Raw genomic sequence first — 19,948 nt, forward strand, 5'->3', positions numbered from 1 at the left:
GAATACATATAAATACAACGTCGACTATAAATAAATTCCACCGACGTTGTTTCGCATTTCAACGTCAACTACATAAATACATACGTCGTAAATAATGACACTGACAACTATATCCACGTCATCTTTTTTAGAAAAATCGAAGTGGAAAACTTATTTCACGACGGTCTTTTGTAAATAAGAGACGTAGTATTTTTCATTAACGTCGTCTTCTCATGTATTTAAAGATGTCATATTTTTTCTTGTCGTGAAAATTATATTTAACGGCGTATTGTTTTAGTTATCGTCGTTGTATGTCTATATTGCGGCCTTGTTCTTCTAATATGTGTCATATTTTTCCTTTTTAACGACGGTGATTTGTTTTTGTTGGTCGTCTATTCTCATCCTCGACTATTTTTTAAAACTTATGAAGACTAAACACGTCTGTTTTTATTTGTTTTCGACGTTGTTTTATTTAACAACGTCTAATATTTATCGTCGTTGTTTGTTTCTGAAAATAGGACGTAAAAATTTTGTAATACGACTCTCATATATTCGTAACCGACGTTGTTTGTTATTTCAACGTCTAGTCTATAAATACATACGTCGTAAATAATGACACTGACAACTATTTCCACGTCATCTTTTATAGAAAAATCGAAGTGGAAAATGTATTATACGACGGCTGTTTTTATATAGTCGACGTAGTAGGAATCAATAACGTCGTCTTCTAATGTTCTTAAAGACGTCATTTTTTTGTTGTCGTGAAAATTATATTTAACGGCGTCTTATTTTAAGTTTCGTCGTTGTATGTCTATCTTGCGGCCTTGTTCTGTTAATATGTGTCATATTTTTCCTTTTTAACGACGGTTTTTTTAGAGAGTTGGTCGTCTATTCTCATCCCCGACTTCTTTTTTCGTTCTTTTTGCAGTACAAAGACGTCGTTTTGTGTTTGTTGATGACGTTGTATATTTTAACAACGACGGTGATTTAGCGTCGTGGTTTATGAGGGAAAAGATGACGGTGGATTCCACGACCACTGAAAATCTTAATACACGACGGTGATTTACCGTCGTCTTTTTGCTTTTTTGTAGTAGTGAGATTCAACCTCTAGTTCAAAAGGAGTTGAACTTGAACAAAAAAGATTAACCTCTACTTCAAGATTCCATTGCACGGTGGCTAGGGATTTTGCAAGGTCAGCATTTGCAGCCTCATGTTTAGTCAAACGTACAAAGACTTCCATTATAGTATTATCATGTTTCTGCTTCTCTAAAAAATCAGCAGCTTCCATGGTTTCCATAATGGTATAATTCAACAATTCCTCCTTTTGTACCAATAATAGTAATCAATATTTCTGCATATTAATTTTTTGAAAGGATCTCCAACTGGAATCCTAAGAAAAACATTTATCTACAAACAGAGTAAATCCAGGGAAAGCATTAAAGTATATCTATGGAGAAAAGATTACCATGGATGTTTATGGTCCAATTTCTAGTAGTGTCTAGACATGTATAGTTGAAACTGGACATACATTTGTATGTGTGAAATTATAACCAAATATGGGAAAGTCTAGCGGAACCTAGACATAACTAGCCAAACATATGCAAATTCGGCCACAGACTTGGGCAGACCAACCCAAATTTGGCTAGATCTAGTCCTATCTTGCAAAATCTTTTGAAAAATAGATGAAGATAGGTAGAACAAACATTGGGCAATGCCCATCCAAACAAAGATAAAAATAAAATAAAAACACGAGGGTAAAGGGCGAAGTCTGTAATGCAAAAGATCGATAGTCATGGTGCAGCTTCTTGAAACTTGAGCTCTAATCAAACTCGTGATTCACCAGAAAACTTCCACTATAGTTTTTTTGGTGCATCACGTATCGACCATAATTCATCTTCAGTAATAAGTAATGCTGACATCAACGTCAAACTTTTCAATGGAATTAAGCTCTAATCGGATCAATGATTTACCAGAAAGCTAATTTGAGAAGCAAACTCTCCAACTAGTTTTTTGGTACATCATCGACCGACTAGAGCTCACCTCCAGCTTTACCAATCAAAGGAAGTAATAATTTTTGTGCAAACTCTGGTCTATATGCATTAGTATATATAGGGGGTCTTAGTGGATACTTAAAGAATATTGGCCAATATATAAAAATAAACAAAAATACATTTTAATAGTAATCTAAACTAATTAAGCTAACGTCATTAATGTTGTGTATATTTGGAATGATAATTTTTTTTTTTTTGGGTAAATATCACGAGGTGTCCCCACACTCAAAGAGGAGGATTAATTCCCGCTCAGAATTTGGCTTGTCCCTGACCACAAAGTGCTTCCAACAGGTTTGGAATGATAATTTTAAATTTAATGAAATAATTGTCATTTTTAAATGGCAAGTAAATATGTTTCCTAAGGAGTTGATAAAAAGGTCTAAACATTGCAAATTAAAAGTGCTTTGCATTTAGTGTACCTATTATAACTTACTTTCTATCAAGGTCTAAAATATCGATGATTTCGGAAATATCGATATTTCCAAAACACGAAAATTTCAATGGAAATATCGGAAAATTATCAATATCGATAAAAATTAAATAAAAACCACGAAAATTGTATATATATATATATATATATATTTAAAAAAACAACTTGGAAATTTTTCTTGAAACTTTGGAGGATATTTATTTAGTTAATTATCTATTACTTCATCACAAAAAATTGGAAGGAAATGCATTGCATGATGGGTTTAAATGATTTAAGCTGATTATATAGCAGCTGACAAACACTGCCAGTGTAAAAAAATACGTAGTAATTAATGAAAGAAGATTAAACACACTATAATCATTTATTTATAATGATTTACAAAAATATTTTACACTTTATACATTGCACGGTAAGATACACGAGTAACTTAGTATCACATAGAGTTCCTTTAAGGTCCAAATGTGAGTTATTTACACTAACATCCCCTGAGGTTTTCGGTTTTTTCACAAAACCCCTTGAGATTTTAGAAATTACAAGAACACCCCATGATGTTTTAAATTTTTTTCACAAAACTCCTTTTCATTGATTTTATACAAAAAAAATTCTCCAAATGACAAAGTTGACCTTTTAGATTATATTGCATATACTTCATTGAGGTTAATTTTGTCATTTGCATGCATTTTTATTTCCAATCATCAATTTTTTTGGACAAACAATCAACATAAAAGGGTTTTGCGAAAACAAACTGAAACCTCGGGGGGTGTTTGTGTAATTTTTGAGACCTGAGGGGGTTTTGTGAAAACACAAGAAACCTCGGGGGGGTGTTAGTGTAAATAACTCTTCAAATTTTTCACAGTCTTCATCGTCTCGATATTATCGATATTATCGATATTACAACGATATTATAGCGATAATTTGGCCAAATGTTGCTGAAGTGTGAGAGAAATTATTGACGTTGATATTTTTCGATATTATCGATACTTATACGATATATATATAGATATGTTCCAAAATATCATAGACTTGAAAAAACGATAATATCCTCGATATTATCGATATTTCAGTCCTTACTTTCTATTTAGTCAATTTTCTTTTCTTGTACTTTCCTTAATTTGAAAATATTCTAGTGAATTTTCTTTTCTTGTACTTTCTTAATGAGCCTTGCACCTTGGGCTCATTAAGAGACTGATTTTGTCTACCATCTCATCATATTATATTTCCTTAACAGAACTTGATAACAACACCAATAATAAACAGGTTGGTTTTGTACCAAACACGAAAATGAAAAATTCACGAAAATTTAGATTATCTCGTGAATATGGCTCTAATTGTATTGAAGGTTGAATAATTAGCTAATAGACTTGAAACCTTTTGGGCAAGGTTGAATGGTTAGCTAAAAGACAAAGGCAAAAACCGATTTTGTGCTTACGCTTAAGATTTCTCAAAGAATGTAGCCCTATTAGCACTGCCATATTGCTAAAATTTATTATGTACCCTACTCGCTCTCTTTCTCTATAAGAACTAAAGAAAAACTTCATAGAGGAGGAGGAAGAAGAAGTCTCATTGTTCCTTCCTCCCCCTCATTTCTCTTGTGGTGATTTCTTCTAAGCCATACTCAAATTGAAGTTTCCCATCACCTATTTTGGGCTATGTTCTCAATCAAGTCCTTCTCTCAAAGCCCGCTATTTAACATTGCTCATATTATCTAAATTTGGTTATACATTGTATCTGACGGAGTTTGCTGCAAATCATCCAATTGTTCTTTGTCAAGTTCTTGTTTTGGTATATTTATACGTTCTTATGCATAAGTAAATCACTAGAAACCATGCTTTCTCCAGATCCGCCATGAATTTTGTTCTCGCTTCAAGATTTTATGCTATGGTGGGTCTGGTTGCAACGGTGGTTCTTCATGTGGTGGTGGTAGGTTCATTTAGGCTCCTGGGCCTCTTTAAGGTTTTGTTTTGGTTTGTGGGCTTTGTTTGGGATTATGCTTAATTGTGGTGATGTGGGCTAATAGTTTTAGTGCGGTTTTTATCCCATTTAGTTTTGTTTTTAGCATGTTAGTTTGTTGCCCTCTTGGGATTGGTGCATTAGTTCATGTTGATGTCGTTGATTATATAGTTAAAGTTTATCGAATGAAGTTTCTCTTTGATTTAAAAAAAAAAAAAACCTTTATTATAAAAAATGTACTCTGATATAAAATTGCATTCAAAGGCAACATTTTGTCCCAAAAAAAAAAAGAGAAATAAAAAACAAAGTAGATATTGTGGATTTCGTGCGGAGATACTTGTCATGCTTATATGGCCAAACATAGGCAAATATGGTGGCTTGCCCAAGCATAGGCAACATAGGTAGGATTTTATATTTGGGGGGCAAAAATGTCAAACACAAAGTTTAGTTATATATTGTTTTTTGGGATATTGAGTAAACTATTAAAGAACTACTGAATACGTTAACTGGGGCATAAGCCTAAGGCCCCCACACTTATCAAAGTTGTATTCCAATATGAATCTACAATTATGAAAAAAAATCACTCATTTCAATTTAGTACTCTTGTAGATAGGGACTTTCTTCAATAAATATTTTATGTTAAGAATTAGTTACATACCTCTGATCTTAGCCATTGAATTACATTCATTAAATGTGTTGGTAATATATTATATGTAATCCAATGATCGAGATTAGGAGTATGTAACCAGTCCTTAACTTAAATACTTATTGAAGAATGTTTCTATCTACAAGAGTACTAACTTGAAATGAGTGGTTTCCTTTCATAAATGTAGTATAATTTTACTACTATATTCATATTGGAATACAACTTTAATAAGTGTGGGGGCCATAGGCTTACACATATCAATTTTTCTTTTTAGTTGTTACCACACCCAATATATACATTAAAAGGGGTTAAATAAATTGGGGGGAAGAGCATCTCAGGATAGTCTCTAAATTTTAGCCAAATTTTAACTGAAATGGCTAGGAAGTTATTATAGCAAACTACTTAAAATGATCTCTATTTTGGCTAATCTATAATATTTTATCATTTCTCTCCCCTCCTCTCTAAATTAAAAGTTCATTAAAAAATCAAAAAGTAAGAGGTGAGAGAGGGTTGTAGGCCTAGGGAGAGAGAAGAGGAAGAAATGGAAAACCCTCAATTTCTCTCTCCTCCTCTCTAAATGTAGATAGCAAGTCTGCTGGAGCTGCATTTTGCCCTCATTGTAGCCAAAATGGCTCTGCTTGAGATTGTCTAAGGCCTTAGCATAGCCTTGAGCCTATGCCCAAGGATGAGGTGGGGTAAAAGTTGTGCCCTCCATGGCTAATTGGTATATCCAAAACAATTAGTGCAGATATAGGGAACCAACATATATAAGTTTAGCAATACATGGGTATATCTAGTCGTACTCGGGCATATCTAGCTAGCTATACCTGAACAGCTCTGGACGAAACTGTACAAATCTAGCTGGAGTTGTGGAGATCTAGCTAAGTCGGTGCAGACTTAGAATGATCTATACAGATCAAGAGAAATTTATGCAAATGTAGACGAGTATGGGCATATTTAACCTAATATGACCATGACGACAAATGTTAAATAGTCTGCATATGTAGTTACATATCGACAAATCTAGCTGGACTTGACCAGATCTAGCCAGATCTAGACACACATAGTTGAAACTGGACATACATAGTTGAATTAGTAAAATTCTAACCAAATTTGAGAAAGTCTAGCCGAACCTAGAAAGAATTAGCCAAACATAGCCCATATCCGGCCAGACTTGGGCAGAGCTATAGCCAAATCTGGCCAGATCTAGTCATATCTAGCTAGAGTTGATAGTCAGATCTGTGTAGAAATAGAGGAAGATGGGTAGAACAAATATTTGGAAATGCCTATCAAGCCTAAAATAAAATAAAATAGAAACAAGAGGGTAAATGGTGTAGCTTCTTGAAAACCTGAAATCTAATCGAATTAGAGATTCACCAGAAAACTAAAGTTGGTAAATGTGCACTATAATTTTCTGATGCATCACTAATCGACTAGAATTCATCTTCAGTTCCAGCTATTTTGGTCGTCAACATCAATTTTTTCAGTGGATTCAAGCTTAAATCGTATAGATGATTTACCAGAAAACTAAGATGAGAAACTAATAACTCTAACTAGTTTTTTGGTACATCATCGACCGACTAGAGCCCACGTCTAGCTTTACCAATTTGATGAAAAGCAATATCCTTCACGCAAACTCTGCTCTATATGCACTAGTATATATAGGGTGTGTAAGTGGCTCATTAGTGAATATTGCCCAATATATAAAATAGAAACGTTAATGGTAAGCTTCTACTTCAGCTAATGTCATTAATGCTATGTATATTTAGAAGAGTGCTGCTATTTTTATCCTAATTTTATTTTTTCATTCATCTTATCGTTCCACCCACCATGTAAATTTGAAAAAACAGAATCCTATCTTTTTACCCACCGTTATTCCTAAAATACCCTTTAATTATTAATTTAAGCAAATTCTCTTTTCTAATCAATAGTAGTTGATATATGGAGACGATCACGGACTGGACAAAAGTATTGATCTAATATTTTAATATTTGGATCTTTTAGTTTTTTTAATTCTATACTTATAGCTTTTGAAAATATTGTGGATAAATGTTTTAAAGAGAAAGGTGTACATTGAAAGGGCAATTCTCTATTGTGTTCCATTTGGGCGTAAAAAGAGAAAGGTCAAAGGAATAGAAACAGCACCTTGTAGACCCAAAAAAAGAATGAAAATAATTGAACTACTGAGCATGGAATAAAATCAAACAATGGACTGAACAATGAAGCACATATATAAAACCACTTCTTTTTTTCTTTTTCTATTTGTTAAACGGTAGAATAGGTGGGTCACGTGAGTTGAGGTTTTTTCCCTAAGTCCTTAGAAGTCATTTTACAAAGGAAAAAATTTGTCTTTAAAATGTTGAAGATAAGGTGGTTGAAGAAAAAAGACATGGGGTGAAAATAGCAACACTCATTTGGAATCCCAATTTTATTGTTTTTTCGGGACTAGGATATTTTGACACATATTCATACACATATCGTATAATTATTGAGAATATCAACGATTATATCGGGAAAATATTGATGTCGACAATTTCTCACACGATTCAACAAAATTTGGGAAAAAGATCACGATATATGCATGCAATGGAAAAAAGGAAAAAAGAACCCGTAGCACACACGCAAAGGGGGATTCAAATCCTTGCCATTCCACTCCTCCAATGCCTTAATCACCATGTTGCTAATGTTTAAAAATAAAGTAATTGTAAATGTTGTTCTGGAAATATGTTAACAAAAAATTGATGAAAATATTGTCACAATAGGAAGTTCGACAGAAATAAATTGTTTGTCTTCGAATTCTTAGATTAATCACAAGAATAGATAATATAAAAATCATCTAATTAACATGGTTGCTCATCGATTATTCAATAGTCAACAAAACACCCATCTAAATGAAATTTCTTTATTTTTTTTAAACTTAAGTGGTTAAGAGCATTTATGTAACAACCCGATCCTAAATTAATAGTTAATTATTAATTTATTCTAGTAAAAGACCATTATACCCCTAGAATATTTTATTAGATTTTAAGTTGACTTTTGACTGAGAATGAATTTGGGGATTTGGGTGGTACCATTGCTTAAAGCTCGACGATACGATTTCGTAGACATGCGACACTCCCAATTCCGAGTTGTAATTAAGGAGGAAAGGTCTAGAAACGAAAAGGATGTAATGAGGATTTTTAAATTTGTACTGTAGCAAACAGTACCGCTACAGTAATCAGATTGTTTTAAAATTTTCCTTTTTTTTTCCTGCTCCTTCTCCCCCCATTCAAGAACAGCAGCCCCTCCCCCTTGTTACTGTTCATCCGAACAGTTTTTGGGCCACCATCTCCTCCTCCGGCCACCCTAAGCGACGGCATGGGTACCAAAAGAACCAGCACATTGTCCTCTACCAGCCTCACATCTCAGCCACTGCCAACCACCGTCTGGATCGTCAGAAACATGGGCGGAACTAGCAACAAGGCTACCATGGGCTTTAGCCCAGGTAGCCTTTTAAAAATATTAAATGTATTTTTATGTGATTTCACTCTATAAAAGATTAGCAGTCCACCTAAATGTAGCCTAATAACTCCTTGTCCACTCAACCTATAGGCCTATAACCATCTTATATTTAATTTGTTTGCTCAGCTAAAAGCACATCCAATGGAAATGTCAAATAATATGTATCAAAATTGGATTTGATGGCTGACGACTTTAGTCAATGGAGTTATGAACTAGCGAATCGAACCTGAGTGCACTTGGGTGGGAGGGGGAGAGTTGGCCCACTTTTCTATTGTGATGTCACCCTATGTGCGTGATTTATATGATGTATACTTTATTTCTAGAAAAATATAGAAATTGTAAGTATAAAAATAAAATAAAAAGAGCATTAGATTTTAAGCTAATAACTTTAGCTAGCCCACCCATTAAAAAATTTCTAGTTTTGCCCTTGGCCGGAAAAAGCAAGAAATTGGCCGGTTTTTACTCAAAATCTCCATCGCTTGTTCGGGCGATTCCGACCACCATTTGCTTCGATCCAGGTATGATTTTTCAACCTCTCGAGCTGTTCTTGCTGCTAGTTGTGTTAGTGAGGAGAAATTTCTGATTTTGGAGGGTAAATAAGCGATTGAAAATCTGTCGATTTTCAACCTCCGATTTTGGCCATTTTTGGCCAGTTTTTGGGATAGATCCAAGAACAAAAGTGGTTCCAAACAGGGTGTTACACCTAGGGTAGAAGTTTGGGCCGGCATTTTGGAGTGTTTCCAGCCGTCGAAAATTGATCAAGCCAGCCATGCGCTGTCGGCGCGTGTGGCGGCACGTGGGCAGCAAGGTGAGGACCACATTCAGTCCTAGATTGATCCCTTGGGCCTCACAAGCACGTAGAATTTCGTGGATCTCAATTCGGACAATGTTTGAACACCGAACGGATCTCGCATACTGTGCAATTTTTGAGTTCGATACGTTTGAGCTGTTGGATCATAGTCATTTCCTGATATGTTTATCTAGATAATGTTAGGATCGTATAAGATTTGACAGATTGTAAAATTGAGCCCTGGACACTCCAGAAAAGCCAACCCTAGAGCTGGGTTTACAGTAAACGAGTCCGGACCGAAAAGAGTTATCTAAATCCTATTACGGGATGAATAGATAGTTATTTATAGGTTGCGGCCCGGTTTTTACCCAAAATCTCCATCGCTTTTTTTTTTTTTTTTTCACTCATCTTATTGTACCACCCACCATGTAAATTTGAAAAAACAGAATCCTATCTTTTCATCCAGTGTTATTCCTAAAATACCCTTTAATTATTAATTCAAACAAATTCTCTTTTTCTAATCAATAGTAGTTGATATATGGAGAGGATCACGGATTGGATAAAAGTTTTAATATAATATTTTAATTTTTGGATCTTTTTATTATTTTTTTTATTCTGTACTTATAGCTTTTGAAAATATCGTGGATAAATGTTTTAAAGAGAAAGGTGTAAATTTAAAGGGCAGTTTTCTATTGTGTTCTATTTGGGCGTAAAAAGAGAAAGGTGAAAGGAATAGAAACAACAACTTGCAGACCCAAAAAAAGAACGAAAATAATTGAACTACTGAACATGGAATAAAATCAAACAAAGGACTGAAAAATGAAGCACGTATATAGAACCACTTCTTTTTTTCTTTTTCTTTTTGTCAAATGATAGGATAGGTGGGTTACGTGAGTTGAGATTTTTGTCAAACGGTAGAATAGGTAAGTCCTTAACTCCTTAATTGAGGAAGAGCTCCTTCTTCTCTGAGGGTAAAGACCCGTCCCAAGTGGGTGGCAGAAATGTTCAAGACGAATGCTTCACAAACCATCATCTAGTCTCTATTCTAACTCAAGTGGGTGGCATAAATGTTGATTCACCAGAAAACTAAATGTGGAAATTTTCCACTATAATTTTCTAGTGCATCACCAACCGACTAGAATTCATTTTCAGTAACAAGCAACGTGAACTTCAACATCAATATTTTCAGTGGAATTAAATTCTAATCGAATCGATGATTTACCAGAAAGCTAATTTGAGAAGCAAACTATAAAACAATTTTTATTTTTATTTTTATTTTTATTTTACAACATCAACATATAGGGGTCTCAGGGACTCGTCAATGAACATTGACCACTCGATAAAAGCACGCAATTTAATGGGAATCTACTAATTAAGTCAATCTCTTTAATACTATGCATAACGCATAATACATATTTATACAAATAGAAAGAGATTGTTTCCAGAAAAATGTTGATACTGTGGAGTGCCTTACTTATGATTCTTTGATGAAAAAGTTCAAAAGGCGAGTAATCTTGAAATCCAAATATAGTAAATTGTGACAACCTTAAAAATAAATAATATAATCAATATGTAAAGTTATCACGCTTACCATATATCAAGCTTACTTTAATTTGTTCATTCATAGAAGAATCTGAGGTCGAGCATATGTACAAATATATATATATATACATATATTTTAAAACTCATCTTTAGACGAAATTTGTAACAGCTTCAACTTTTACAATTATTTGTATTCCATAAAAAAGGGTAATGTGATTGGGTTTTGGAGGTTCTCATAAGTGACCATGTTAATAAGGTGCGTGGTTTTTTTTTTTTTTTTTTTAAATCGAAAGGAATGAAATTTCATTTCCAAATAGGGATGCAAAAATCCCCGCGGCGGAGGATCCCCGTTAGGTCCCCAACTCTAATGGGGGGAGATTTCGGGGCCAAACGGGTATCGAGTATAGAGATCTCCGAACTTGAAAAATCCTCGACGGGTATGAGGAGGGGATGGTATTGGCATCCCCATCCTCGAACTCGACCCAAATATATATGTTTACACTTAAATAAATAAATATATAATTATAATATTTATGTTTAACCCTAAGTTAACCTCCATATCCTAATTCTTCCTAATTTTCTCTGGAACTTCATATTGATATGATTTTGTATAGTTGAGTTAAACTTTATAGTTAATTTGGATGTGTTGAATGATAATTTAATATGAAACTTAATGTTAAAATGTATGACAAAAAAAAATGTATGCAAAAAAAATCGGGGATTTGGCGCAGGTATGGGGGATATTCCTCCGATGGGGACGGGGGTGGGGATGGAGAGCGTGGACGGGGATGGTATTGTCATACCCGGCCCCTACCTAACCCGTTGCCATCCCTATTTCCAAAACAAAGTGTAGAGGTTTTTTTCTTCCGGCAGCTAGGGGTGGGCATATGAACCGAAAAACCGGAAAACCGAACCGGACCGGACGAAAAAAAAATCGAAAAAAACCGAGTTGACTAAAAAGTCAACAAAATCGGACCGGTTCAAACCGGTTCCGGCTTCGGTTTTACACAAGACAGCACCGGACCGGACCGAACCGGATAGGTCCTGTATTAAATATATATATTTTAATATATTATATATAATATACAATATAAAAAATATTATTTTATTAGGCCAGTTCTATTTTGGTTTGTAATTTAATTATCAATTTTTACATTGGGTTGTATAATTCTTAAGATTGTATGTTTGGATTGGATAACCATGTTTTGTATGTTTGGATTGGATAACCACATTTTGTATTTGGAAGTTAAAATGCACATGCTTGGGATGTAGAAATTATTTAAGTTTATTCCAAATTTGTATAGGAATCGGAAACAGGGGCTTATATCTACTAAAGCCCAACACAAACAGACCTAAAAAAAAAAAAAAATTCGGCCAAAATCGAAAAATCGGACCGGACCGGACGGTTCGATTTTGGTCCGGTTTTCCCCCTGTTTTTTCTAAGAATCGGACCGGATGAATAGTGTCGATTTTGGTTCCAGTTCGAGCTCTAAACCGGACCGAACCGGACTGTGCCCAGCCCTACCGGCAACTACAAACGGGCAGGGCTGCCGTAAAGGGCAAATGGATGAAATTGCCCTTTGAGCCTGAGTTCGAAGATCAAGTCCCAAGAATGCTTCGAAAGGACTGAGATGCCTTAGGAAACACCTTGGTTACCTTCACCAATGAAAATAACAACAGCTTACAGATGATTTCTTGAGGCTTACAGATAAATTTTTTAGCTTGGCATGAGAGGTTTGTGGCATGAAAGCAAAATCAGCATGAGTTTAGCACCAAAGAGGAAAATATGGCTTCCTAGGGGAAAATGGGAGTGTTTAAGGTGAGGAAGAAGAGGTTTGTAGGCTGATTTGGCTGAGAAGAGAGAAAGAAAGAACAATGTTCTTCCAGCAGCTTGACAAAGCTTCTGACTGATGTGAAAGTGGTCTGCCATAAGAGAAAAATGGAGAAGAAAGGTGAATAGTGCACGAAATTGCTGGGTTTTTGCAGGTAAGAGAGAAAGCTTGCTCTCTGAATCTGAGTTGGTTTTTGGTTGGGTAGAAGAGGCCCCTTTTATAGCTGCTGGAATCCGTCTTGTTCCAAGAAACCCTAATGATTTCTATCTAATTTGGCCAAGCTTTTTCCTTTCTTTCTCCTCCCCTTCTTTGACTTATCTTATTCTAGCAAAATCTTCTCTGTTTATTTGCACAAAATCAGGAATTTTGGGAGCTCAAGGCCCCCTTTCCCGCAGCTGTTCCAGTGGGAGACTTCCATTTCCAGCCATTTCCTTCCTTTCTTTCTTTCCTTTTTCCATGGCCAGGTCTGATAGGGGAAGGCATTGGGGCATGTATGCTGGTTCGAAGGGTGCTTCTGTTCCTGGCAGCTTGCACGTTAATATCCCTTGGTTCTTTGGGTGTTTTGTACTTGGAAATTGTTCTTTCCCATGTGCTGGAGCCTTCCAGCAGCTCTGCATATGTGGACATCTTGCTTCCTAAGTGGCTTCTGTTTTTTCAGCCAGGAGATGATGCTTTGGCTTCTTCTCTTTTCTAATTGTATGGGCCTTCTAAGATAATTGGTTGGTTTGTCAAAATAAGTGGGCTAACCTTAACAAGTGTTGGCCTATTTTTGTTGAGGTGTTGGGCTAATTTGGTTAAGCTAATAGGCTATTTCCTCCTTTGTGCTCACCCACATGTTTGGGCCTAAGAAATGGGCTTGAGTCTTGAGGCTCCCAAGTAACCCGAGACTTCCATTTCTCAGCCCATCAATGGGCCTCATGTCGATTTATTACCATCCATACCACAACCCACTCAAGCAAGACTCGGGCATTTGAGTGGCTTAGGCCCACTTAAGCTTGCGGCATGGCATGTGTGCAAGCGCATATGATGAACTTTCGCGTGCCCAAATCAGGTTTCTTCTCAGTAAGGCGTAGCATTGGACTGAGAATTTATTTGGGCCGAATCGTGGATTTTTTGGGCCTCAACACAAAGATACAAAATACAAGGAAGCCCAAATACAACAAAACGGAAAAAAGAAAAACAAGTGCTCCAACAAACAAAACAAGACCCAACCTAAAATACCAAAATAGGACGCTCAAAACAACAAAAGCCCACAAAATACACAAACCCTAAACAAAACAAGCTGTCGCCACCACCAGAAAAGCTACTGCTGCCACAAGAAGAGTAAGGTCCATGGGAACTAAGAGAGGAGATCTGAAGAGTGTGGATTTGGGGGAGCAAGCCACCAAGCATCATACTCAAATGAGCTAATTTTATCTAGTTGATGCTCTGTATTTTATTTGGCTCATTGATTTCGGCTTTGTACTTGAATAATAATACTAGTTCAGGCTAGAACTCTCCTTATTTAGAGGGCTTGGATGCTTTGAATTCTATTTAGTTGAATTTGTTTATAAATGAAATTTCATCTTTTTCAACCAAAAAAAACTAAGATGTTTACCCATAATGAGAGGTCGCTATAGAAACAGGGTCGTTCTTGAGATTTTGAGGGCCTTGTGCCATACTTAAATTGAGGCCTCATATAATCTAATACAAAAATACCACTTAACATATTAGATTATATTGAATTAAACATAAAAGCAACAACAAAAACATACCTGACTATCCAAAAATCATTTACATTGTATTTGTTGTCTTTATTTGAATAATTAAAACTATTCAAGAGCTTTTTCCCCAAAAGAAAAAAAAGACACACACACACACCCAGTACAATACAAATGTCTGAAAATTGATCTTCTTGAATTTTTAGAAGAGAAATCATCAATCAAATGTTTGTAATCAAGTTTTTCTAGAAGTTCACTTTCAATTGAAATCAAAGCTAGTCCGTTTAATCTTTCTTGCGACATAATTGATCGCAAGTATGATTTTAACAATTTTAATTTTAAAAAACTTCTTTCTGTAGATGCAACAGTAAGAGGAAAAGTGAATAGAATTATATATGCAATGGATGCATTTGGAAAACATATTGCAGTAGCTGTAAATTTTTCTTTTGGTAAAAGTTCTCGTAAAACTTTCAACTCAACAAATAAATCTTCCCCATCGACATTAGAAAACTAGTCATTTTTTGATGTTTCCCTTTTTTTAAAAGGTGTTTTTATTATTTATTTATTTTTAATTATGTAAAGTTTGTTGTTATAATGCAAAAATAATATATATATATATATATATAAGCGAATAGATTGACATCAATGAAAACTGAACTTGAGCCATTCTATTAAGTGGATATGCGCCGGAAAGCCAACTCAACCACACACACTTTTGTACAAATATTTAGCACGCTACAATATATATACAATTCCTATAATATTAATATACATATATACATATATATATAATATAAATATTTTTTTTTCAAGGGTTCTGTGACGCGGCGCCACTTGCACCACCCCAGTGCCACCCCTGATGGAAACGTTATATTGTCATAGTCTATGGAATTATACATGCACATGTGTGTATATGTTTTTCCATGCGTATGTGATATATGTATAAATAGAAATGTGATATATGTATACATAGAAATGTGATATTGTCATAGAGTCTAGTACTTTATATTCCTAGATAGTCATTCCAAGTCATTGAGTAGGCGAGTCATTGTTTAAGACTAGATAAGACTATTTTAATTAAAATAAAGTAGTGTTATGTCTCACGTTTGATGCTCTTAATATAGTGGATTATATTATTATATGGTTACGGAAATGTGCCCGTCTTTTTGTACTCTATTTTTTTTTTCTTGTGAATTACAATAATTTAGAATATAGTGCTCTCAAAATGCAATGCAAATATTTACTCTATGGCAACCGTTCCTTGGTGATCATGAAAGCTGTATATATAATAGAGCTACAGTCACAAAATGAAAATATCTTATAGTTCTAGGAGAAGAAGATATTTTCCCAAAATATTTTTGGAAAAATATCTTAGTCCTGTCTTATGCAGATACAGTGCTTCACTTCTCGAGTTTTAATCATGTGCAACTTGAGAGCCAATTTGGGGTTGGACCATTGTGGTTGAACTCTCTCCTCTATTGGTTTTGGAGAACAATTTTACTCACCACTCTTAAAATAATGCAACATTTTAATTTTGCTGAATCTGTTTTGGTGAAGATGAATATGGTTGTTGGGATGGCAGAAAAACTTTTCTCATTGCTAGACGCGTAAAAAAATACTTTAAATTAGAAACCCAAAAATTTAAGGAAACAGATTAAGCATATAAGAGGTATACCATAAGCAATGTCTTCTTGAGGTTTTTTTTTGTTTTTTTTGTTTTTTTTTTGTTTTTTGTTTTTTTTTGTTTCTTTTAAGATCCGCACCTTAATTATTCAAGTTCTGTTGTTTTCAGACCAAGAACAAAAAAGTTGTGTCGTTTCGGTTTGTTTTGTTTTTTTGGGTGGGAGTTGTTTTGGTTCACGTGTTGAAGAAAGTTACTATCTTTCTGCCATGTCGGCTACACGTCTGCCACACAAAGCTACTGTTGGCCAGAGATTTTCCACTAAAATTGATGACATAAAAATAAAAAAATTAACGGAAAAGAGAGTTTTAAAAAAAGATAGGTAAATTACAAACAAGGACTAGGTATGTTCTATTTTATATATATATATATATATATATATATAAATTCGGGTATAAAATCGGGACCATTACAATTTAAAAAAATTATTTATTTTTGAACCAAAGTAATAATGACAGTTAAAAATAATGACGAATTTCTTAAATAAATTTGAGGACCATTATAGTTAAAAAAAAATTTAAAAAACAATGAGGAAATTTAAAAAATGAAACGAATATCTTTGGAAGACCAATAAAGGGCTGGATGACCAGAATTTGCTTTTGTGACACACAAAGAAAAGGGCATGGTGCGTTTACGCAAGGGGATTTGAAATGTAAAGCTCAACATTGGAGAACCACAAGCAAGATAAAGGAAATCATGAAGCAATGTCACATGGTCATGGAGACAATTACAACTGGTATATATATAGTACATTAGGTTGCACATATAGTGTAAAAACTTACACCACCTAATTTCATTGAAAATATAGGAGGATGTATCATCATATTTTCCATGTTAACAAAATTGAAAATGAAACGGTATGTTTGAAAGAGTCGGAAGAAAGTTCTAGTTGATCAATTGCACACGACACTAATATAGAAATGTGAGGTTAGCCCTACAAAGAAAAGTCCTATAACATGTTTTGTACTCGGGATATTAAGGATTTTCCAATAAATCTGACCATAGAGAGCCTAAGAAATGAAACTATAATAAGAGCATTTTCAGTGAACTAGATATCTCACAAGGTAAAACCGTTCCTTGGTGATCATGAAAGCTGTATATATAGTAGAGCTACCGTCACAAAATGAAAATATCTTATAGTTCTAGGAGAAGAAGATCTTTTGCCAAGATATCTTTGGAAAAATATCTTAGTCCAGTCTTATGCAGTTACTGTGTTTCAGTTCTTGAGTTTTAATCAGGTGCAACTTGAAAGGAGCCATTTTGGGGTTGGACCGTTGTGGTTGAACTCTCTCCTCTATTGGTTTTGGAGAACAATTTTACTCGCCACCCTTAAAATGATGCAACATTTTAATTTTGCTGAATCTGTTTTGGGAAAGATGAATATGGTTGTTGTAGGTATCTAATTATAAAATGACATGCATATTCCAATTATTTCTTAAGCACCTGTATTGATTAAGTGGACAGCACTGGACTACACTGTCATTTTGCGTTGTCACGTAACAAGAATAGCTCCAAAATGTATTTTTGTTTAATGTTTGAGGAGTACTTAAAAGCTAATCTCTAACTTAGGCATCAAATGTCTTTTATTTGTTATTTTTCATTTCTTTTAAGGTCGGCACCTTAATTATTCAAGCTCTGTTGTTTTCAGACCCCAAAAAAAAAAAAAAAAAAAGTTATGTTGTTTCCTTTTTTGTTTTTGTTTTTATGGATGGGAGTTGTTTTGGTTCGCGTGTTGAAGAAAATTACTATCTTTTTGCCATGTCGGCTACACGTCAGCCAGACAAATTTTAATATTCGTATGTTATCCACTACCACTGTCGGCCCAAGATTTTCCACCAAAATTGATGACATAAATTAAAAATAAAAAAAAAATTAACGGAAAAGAGAGTTTCTAAAAAAAATAGGTAAATTACAAACAAGGTCTAGGTATGTTCTATTATACATATATAAATTCAGGTATAAAGTCGGGACCATTGCAGTTCAAAATTATTTATTTATTTATAACCAAAGTGATAATGACAGTTAAAAATAATAAGGAATTTCTTAAATAAATTCGCGGGCCAATGAAGAGCTGGATGATCAGAATTTGCTTTTGTGACACACAAGAAAAAGGGCAGGATGCGTTTATGTGAGGGGATTTGAAATGTAAAGCTCGACATTGGAGAACCACAAGCAAGATAAAGGAAATCATGAAGCAATGTCACATGGTCATGGAGACAATTACAACTGGTAAATATATAGTACGTACATTATGTTGCACATATAGTGTAAAAACACACACCACCTAATTTCATTGAAAATATAGGAGGATGCATCATCATATTTTTCATGACAGCAAAACTGAAAGTTCCAGTCGACCAATTGCACGAGACATTAGTATAGGAATGTGGGGTTAGTCTACAAAGAAAAGTCCCATAACATGTTTTGTACTCGGGATATGGATTTTTCAATAAATCCGACTATAGAAAGACTAAAAAATGAAACTGTAATAAGAGCATCTCTAGTGGACTAGGTATCCCACAAAGTAAATTTTGTCACATTAATATTTTTAATTTCCAAGAAACTAGATACCTACCAACTAACTCTTAATCTAGTGGCATATTTCTTCCTAATTTGACAGAGGCTCTCCATTATAAAAAAACATCTAGTAATTTCACATGTTTCTACTTTCCAACTTTTGAATAAATTACGAGCCGAAAAATGCAACATTTGTCAAAGTACTACTTTGCTTCAAAATTATTTTGGGGGGGAAATAATACACACTATTATTTACAATAATTTTCTTCTATTTTTGGCAAACTCTCATTTGTTCTTTTCACTTGTTTCTAAAATTTGAACCAATTCTCTCTCTCTCTCTCTCTCTCTCTCTCTCTCTCTCTCTCTCCTACAAGTCCCTTTTGGATTGATTTTTCCTTGCAATTTCTGTGGGGTTTCTTCCTCAACTCCCTTATGAATTGAGACAGAAGGGGTGACTCAGATTGAGAGACTGAGGAAAGTTGAAGAGATAAGGTTCATGGCCTCCACAAAAATACTTATGGTGGACCTAACAAGTACGTGGCAACGGCTAAGCACAAACCAATTTGATCATCACTTAAAAGACCAAAGTATCCACATCAAGCTCCCAGAGATTCGAATTCATCTAGGTCCTAGGCCAATAATAAAGGACCCCCACTTTCGTAAACTCTCTTTCCAATTCTGTCCTTAGCATTGCATTTCACACAATCTTTGCTTCGTGCAATCCACGTCTTTGTTGCTTAATCTCTCTTCTTTTTTTTCTTTTTTTTTTTCCTACAATTAGGAGTGATTATAGGGAAAAGGAAGATTCTAAAACACAATTTATTATTATTATTATTTTTTAATCATCACACCTAATTAGACCTCAAAAGGTCCAAAAACACAGATGGTGTATGTGCCTGCCTGCTTGGAACTATTTCTCTATTGCTTGTCACAAATCTCAAACATGTTATTTCTGATTATTTACAACAGAATAAAATAACAGAAGAACAAAAAATAAAATAAAAATAGTAATGCAAATATTTGGAGATTATAATATATTCAAAGCAACTCCGCGCAAATTGTGCCCTTGATGACCCCAGGAACTCAAGGCTTTGGCCCAGGCGTTTTGTCATATGCTAAATTTGAAATAAAATAGGTGGGAATAAGAAAACATAGGTCGACATAGATATGAAGATGACTTCCAATTAAACAATGCGGCATTAATTGGTCAAAAATGCCAAAAGTTATGGGATGGCGCGGTCATATATGTCACCCTCTAACATTTGCTCGCCCGGTCACGATGCTTGTTGACAGTGCAATGGTCGTATACGTTCCTTTCTCACATCTACT

The sequence above is a fragment of the Prunus dulcis genome, chromosome 5 (assembly GCF_902201215.1).
Source record: "Prunus dulcis chromosome 5, ALMONDv2, whole genome shotgun sequence".
Lineage (NCBI taxonomy): Eukaryota > Viridiplantae > Streptophyta > Magnoliopsida > Rosales > Rosaceae > Prunus > Prunus dulcis.